The sequence below is a fragment of the Marmota monax genome, unplaced genomic scaffold, assembly GCF_021218885.2.
Source record: "Marmota monax isolate L192 unplaced genomic scaffold, Marmota_monax_Labrador192_F-V1.1 WCK01_AAM20220418_F8-fsc00115, whole genome shotgun sequence".
In the NCBI taxonomy this organism is placed as follows: Eukaryota; Metazoa; Chordata; class Mammalia; order Rodentia; family Sciuridae; genus Marmota; species Marmota monax.
In genome coordinates this window covers 1,063,777-1,071,392 of record NW_026694419.1, presented here as the reverse complement: position 1 = coordinate 1,071,392, position 7,616 = coordinate 1,063,777, and the positions used below count along the sequence as shown (strand labels likewise).

At 33.7% G+C, this 7,616-nt stretch overlaps 1 pseudogene; it reads right to left on the bottom strand.

Annotated features, from left to right (window-relative positions):
• Nucleotides 1–1,554: 1,554 nt before the first annotated feature.
• LOC124109580 (casein kinase I-like) overlaps nucleotides 1,555–7,616 on the bottom strand; it is a 43,906-nt pseudogene continuing 37,844 nt past the window's right edge.

The window sequence follows — 7,616 nt, the reverse complement described above, 5'->3', positions numbered from 1 at the left end:
ATAAGAAACTTTTGATAAATTGTTTTTTTTTTCAGAAAAAAAATATACTTTTAATTTATCCTGACATTCTATGAATGAATAAATTACACTAAAGAATTATCATTGGTAAGGTTTCCTTTCTTGAGCCAGAGAAAAAAAGAACACATAAATAAGATTGAGAGAAGGTACATGCACACTGGTAACTTACAGAAGCAGATTGGGGCTAAAGGGTTAATAAGCACTTGAAACTTCACAAGGTTTAGAGTCAACTGCTTATAGCCATTTCAAAAATATTTTAAATGAAAACATTTTGTAATTAAACTCTTCAATGCTTTCATTCTTACTCAAAATCAGTCTACCTGTTAGTCTGTGGAAGCAAGCATGCCAAGCTCTGGCAGCTGCAGTACTAGGTATTGTGCTGCAGTACTAGGTATTGTGCTGCAGTACCTGGTATTGTGCTGCAGTACTAGGTATGTACTCTGGCTAAAATTTCTAGATCTGGGAAGAAACAAATGCTGCTCCAATCATCGGCTCTGCTTCTTCTGTTCTTCAATTGATTCTTAGAAACTTTTCATATTACTCTTGTTTTTTTTTTTTTTTCAGAATGCCCTTTCCCTTCAGACCAAATGGAAAAAAAATATATTAAAAAATTGAGAATTTATAACTAAATCTTAATAGACTTGCAAATGAATATCTTGTAACACGTGGCTTGAAGTACTCTAACCAAATATTGGGGATATATTTATTTTATAGCAAGGCATTTTGTTACTTAGAAAAACTTTATTTTCTTACAGAAACAGTTTTTACTTTTTATAAACTTAAAAAAGTTCCCATCTCAAAATAAAAACAAATTACCAGATCACACAGACGTTTACAGTGATTTCATTTATCTAGGCAACATACATAAATTTTCAGTTGCAAGATGTTAACTAAATTTCTGTGACAAATATAATTTTTAAAAATACCAAGAACAGTATAGAATTAATACAGAGTCCTAAGGATAATCTAGTAGTCACTGTTATTTCTTAAGTGTTCACTTTAGATGCTATTATTTCTAGCACAGTAAGCAGGCAGTGTCCTTTATATGCTCAAATACTGGACTCTGATTGCTACCACATCAGCTGTCTCGCAAACAAGAAGCCAACCAATTAAAGAATGTTTCAATTGAACATCTTGCACACCCTAAGATTGCACAATTGTGAGTATTCAATACCATCACAACTCTGTCTGAAGATTGTTATCTTGTTCTTCTGAAACAAGATCTCAAAGCTGCAGAGTTCAAAATAAAATGTTTTCTCAAAAAAAAAATGGCATATGCATAATTTCCCCACCAATGTAGTTAAATTTTCCACTTGAAAAAAATGTGGTCAAAACCTGACAACAGATTTCACTACTTCAGTTAATATTCAAAATTACAGCAGCTATAACTGGTAATATAGCATCAACAATGCTACCAGAGCCTGTAGATACTGAAATTAAGTTCTTTACATCAAGTAAATGGTAGTCCAAAACCACTGGCTAGAGTACATATGAACTAAAACTTCTAGATTTGGGGAGAAACAAATGCTGCTCCAATCATCTGCTCTGCTTCTTTTGTTCTTCAAGGGATGCTGAGAAACCTTTCACGTTACTGCTCCTTTTGCCAGTTTGCTTGCCTATGGGGGTTTCGGTCTGCTGGATAGGCTTCCTGCCATGCATCTCTTTGCTTTAACACTGTCCAGTCAAACTTGTACTCATATTGGTGGTTCAGGGTACTGAAAAGGATGTGGAATAGCTGCCTGAGATACATGTAATCAGGGGCTTCCTCAAAGAACAGCCCACTACAATAGTTTAAGTACATAGCAAATTCTGTAGGAAACCCTTTACCTAAGACTTCATTAGGAGTGAACATCATCTTTTCACTAATCTTTTCATATATTTGTTTCTTTATTGTAGTCTTTAGTCCTTGCCATGGCAGCTGATTCTATTAAAATACATCAAAACATATAATGATTCCATGTCATCTCAGTGACTGCGCAATACCAAGATGTACATTCCTGCTAGCATAGTGGACAGTGCCAGTGAGGATTTAATCTTGTGTGGTATGTGTTGCCTTGTCTTGTTGTCTATATGATTTTTTTGCCAAACCCAAATCAGTATGGAATAACTTCTTACAGTGCCACCCAATACCCACTGGCTTAATGCCTCCATGTATAAAATTTTTCGAATGCACATATTCACTTCTACTGATCATCTGTCCAGCTAACACAGGTACAGTTTTCATTGTGAATCTTCTTGAACAGAAGTTGAAGAGATATTCAAGGCTGGGTCCCAGAAGATCTATGACTCGCACATGACTAGCCTATGACTAGCATGACTAGCACTTTTCCAGGGCAGTACCACTTGAAGAATCTTTACAGAGTCTGCTGTCATACAACTGGGGATGCCTAATCTTTTGAGACTCTAGCTTCACTGCCACTTTCTCACAGTTGGTGATGATCATTACCAGATAAATGTCCCCAAAGGAGCCTTCCCTGATCTTCCAGAACAGTTTATATATCTCTCCGACAATGACCAGAAAGCAGTTTCTGCGTAGTTTTCCCAGTGACTTAGGCTATGCCTCATGTTTCTGGACGGCAGCCTGCAAGAAGAGCGGCCTGCTGAGTTGGGGCCAGGCCTGTCACTCTGTCGCCAATGCCATCTTGCTACTGCAGCTTCAGCGGGATGGGTTTATCTTGAACTGCAACCCAATAGTGTGTTTCTCATGATGTTCAAATTGCTTTTACATCATATGTTTCATTTAATTTAACTTCATTTAATTTAACTGAATATATTTCAACATAGCATAACATACGACTTACATGATGACAACTGTATCATTGTTAGGACCTTAGTACATTAAATGTAAGATAGATAAGTATTTAGTATTTTTATTTTTTTATTAGATTAAGTAGATGATTTTCACATGTCTTTTCTCTTGTTGGGTACATGATGTTAGTGCAAATTGAATGATCCTAGATAGAAGAATTTAAGTACAATAAATATTTTAATTATTGTATCCATATGTGATTTCTGTCACACAGAATAACTTAAAGATAATCCTTGAATAGTGGTCTTTATTAAGAGTTGTAAATATATTTTATAGGAATATGCACTTAGAATCAGAGTAAATACTTGGCATAACTAAATCTCTATGAACAAACTAAATTTGAATTTATACTGTTTAATAGTATTGCTTTAATTAATAGGCATACATACTTAATTTATATGCCTTAAGAGACAAACCAAATTCACCAAAATAATACAGATAACATCTTTGGGTGTTAATCATATTTTAAAAACTTCTTTGTTCTATGTCATTGAATATAAAATCAACCCTGTGATTTGGAGATATCACTACCATAGATAAGGAAACAGAAAGGCTGCTTGCCCTAGTATGAAGGTGGTAAGTAGCAGATGCAGTATTCAAACCCACCTGTTATGACTTTATAGTTCATTTCTATTGCAAGACCCACATGGGCATTTCCTTTTACATTACTATATCTCCCATTACAGAATACAATTCACCCATGTTGAAAGTCTGATTTTGTTTACCTCTGGAATTCAAGAGTGACAATCCATGACTGAAATCTGACCGAATTCTCTGGATTGTTGCTTTTGAATTCCAGAGGTAAACAGAATCAGACTTTTCAACGTGGATGAATTGTATTCTGTCTTAGTGCTTTGATTGATGGAGATTCTTTAAAAAAAATTCTTTGTGATCATGGCAACTTGTTCAACAATAACATTATTTTCTTGCCCTATACTACATTTCCCTTATTTGAAATATTTTTATAAGTATATTAATGAAGCAAATGTGGAATTTGAATTTAATAGCTTTTTATTAAAGAATCCGTTTAATATAACAATCTGATTTTCTGAAATGGCCTAAGCTTTTGGCAGTCATCACTTATTTCAATACAATACAAATAACATAATAGAGATACCTTATTGATAAGACGGACTTCTTTTTATAACTGTCTTCTTTTTTTTTTTAAATGGTAGCAGTTTTATTCATGTTAAATGACTAAGCAATACATGAGTACTACAATAAATATGAAACTTTATCTCGAAAAGGACATGATATTTCCTTGTGGAAATGGCATTGGCAGGATTACAACTTCTGAGGTATTGATAAGTGGAAGAGGACCATTATCTGGAGTCAGATTGGAAAATTTTCGCACCACATATGGATGAATGTGGCTGCTTATATTAGACTCACACATCAGTCATGTGATTCAGATTCTAAAATCCTAGAGCATGTTTTTCTTCTTTGGGATATAGGTGCTTCGAGGCATAGAATTATAGTAGATACCAGTTTCTTTAAAATACAGAATTTGATCTAAATCATGGCCCTTTCCCCCAGTTCACTTCTATATTGCAATTGGGAATTTTTTTTTTGTAGTTGTTATATTTTCATTTGTGGCTTCATCCAACAGCTGAAGCCTTTGGGTATTTTTCTCCATGTTTCAAGCCACCAATCATGCCCCTGCTAATGCTAAGATGAAGCACTTCTATAGGTCTTATTGATTTCTATTTTAAGCCTTTGTATATACAGAGCACCTTTTTTTTTTGTGAGAAAGGTGGTTTCTGATTTTCTCACCATTGGTTCTTCAATTCACAGGCTTGCCCATCTATGTCTTCTTTTGTAGGCCTTGTTCTTATTGATATAACTGTCTTCTTAATGACAAAATTTTTGAGAAATGTTTATACATCCTATATTTTCTTAATTTCTTTGTGCAAAAAATGAAGTCAGTTATATTTGTTTATAGATAAGAAAGATTGAGTTTTCTAAGTTGCATAGACATGAACTTTAATTGTGACAGAGAATATTCTAACTTCAAAATCTGTCATACCTAAAGAACAGTGATCCTCCCAATGTTGATAAATAAAAAGAAAAAAACAGCACTTGCAATATAAGAAACTACAACTAAGTCCAGTTTGAAAATGTATTAACCATAAATGGAAACATTTACCTACATCAAATAGTTTAATAAAGAAAATATTTCTTCCAGAGATGGCAGTACATGACCCATTATCAAAATCCTTGGTGGTTTAAGAGCTGGGTGAAAAGTTAACTCGTACTCTCTACCAGTCTTTTTGTTTTGTTTTGTTTTGTTTTTTGTTTTAATTAGTTACACATGACAGTACAATGACCTTGACATATCATCCACTAGTCTCTCCACCAGTCTTTTCACTTTCCACAAAAAATTATTTTCTGGAACACTTCTTGGAGTTATTTTAAGATATATTAAGATGGATAGTAGAAAACAAATGTCATGATGTACATAAAGTTGCACAATTCTATCTTGTGGCCTGGAATACCTTACTGTAAATCTTGGGAATCTGATGAATTAGTTGGAATTGTTTACCTCTGATTTTGAAAAAGGAAATCAGTTGATAAACAATATATGAATCAATTCTCTGCACACTATGTATGAATATTCACACTAAATATGAAACAAATAAAGGCCATGGGTTATCTCATATCAGTTTAGTGAAAGTCCTATTAGCAAATCAATTAAGCTAAAATAATTTGATTTGAAGGCTTTTGAAATTATAACCAAGGGAATGTGAGTTTGAACTGTATCACTTGCTTTGAAAGCTAGAATGCAAGCTTGTATGTAAGTCTCTAAACATTCCTGCATCATAGAGAACTATTTGATTTGATATTGTCCTTTGTTCCATAATATTGAGTATCCTTTTATTTATTTCACTAAATATTGACTGGGTATCAGACTTCCTGCCAATAAGAATGATTCTAGGGTAAGCAAAACAGATGATGCTTTTTGCCCTCTTACTACTGAAAAACTAGAAAAAACAACATTCACTAAGATAAAATTCCATGAATAATTAGAGAATTACAAGTGGGGCAAGAGATGCAAAGTCTATGGAGCTGTGAGAATGTTGCTGGGGGACATTTCCAAGTGTGTGAGAGAAGGGAAGTCTTTCTCAAAAAGGTGCTAAATTGGAGGCTGGAAGGGGTTGGAAGAAGAGAATCTCTGAGCAGAGGAAAGCAGATAGCAGCCAAGAGAAGCAGGGAAAGCCTGTGGAAGAAGGGGGGACATGAGCTCTGATCAGGTTTCAGGCTTTATGAATGACATCGCGGACTCAGGCCTTTATCCCAACCACTGAGAAACATCACTGATGGATTCTAAAACAGATCATCATGCTCAGACTTGCACTGAAATATTACTGTGTTTTTTGCAAGAGAAATATATCAGAGTGTGGGAGACAAGTTAATGGGCTATTTTGAGAGATACTTCCTTTTTACAGCTCTTGGACAGTTGATTCTGGCATTATAATTCACAGGAAGAAAGCACATCTAGTGGTCCTTAACACTGGGCATTAAAATTGGAAATGGATAAATGTTAGGTCTGGCCAAAGTCATCACAAACACAGAAATGCATGAGAGATGGATAAGGGCATAGTCATAAGACAAAGGGCAAAGGACTGACTTACAAGGAACTTTAAATGCTGACGAGACAAACTATTAAGTAAATAGGCAGTGTTAAATACAGTATTGCCAACAAAATATATTTTATGGTGCTCATATTCAATAGTAACCAAGAAAATGCAAATGCTTAATCTCAATTAGGTGCTACAATGCTATGCTATCTTTTAAATAAGACATCGATGGTAAATTTTCACTACAAAATGGAAATTAACTTCGTGAGAATATATATGATCATGATTGCTGATGCTTTAGATTTGTGTTACAAAAATATTTCAGACCTGAAGTGTGAAAGAAAATGTCAGACATCATTAACCTTATTCTCTAGGATAAATCCAAAGGAGGGAGACAAACAGTAATAGATATTAGGGAAATAAGATATAAGCTTTCTGAAGTAAAAGTCCAGAAAAATGCAGAATATGTAATATTGTTGGTGTACTATGAGACATATACTCTTTCCAGAAACTAGGAAGTTAAACTATTACTGTATAATTTTGACCATCAAACTAATCAAACTGGGAATTGCTAATGACATAAAAGTAACACTAAAACTTAAGCCAATGGAGATGTCTGTTGTCCTCTGCATTAATGAAATCCAGAAGGCAGATAGGCAGGGCCACAGAAATAATTTCAATTAAATAAATTTCAAATGTTCTGAATTTCCTTTAAAGATTAATATCAATATTTTAATTAAATATTTAAAAAGAAAGATAAGAGAGTTTTGTTTTGTACTGCATCTTAAAAATTCATTGATTTAGGAAACATCAATGAACTATTTGTGTGTGTGTGTGTATGTATGTGTGTGTGTGTATATCTATATATGTATATATAAAATGCATTTTGTTTACCTGTCACATGATTACATCTATCTAAGAAGTTCCTTGGTAGTATTACATGTCAAGAGCTTTCTAATGTTGTGTAGCCTTGGACTGATAAGTGACTCAAAAAAATGTACTTATACTACATTTGGCATTATTTCAATCTAAAAAATGTAGGACAGGATGCTTTGTATGTATACACTTCACATAAAAAAATGGAAGCATTATTTTCACTTTTGTTCAAACTCTTTCTTTAGTCATGAAATGTTGCATAACTGATTTCTGAGAAATCCTGAAATCTTTTCATGTAGTACACAAATTAAAAATCTTCCTTCTTATTCATAGGA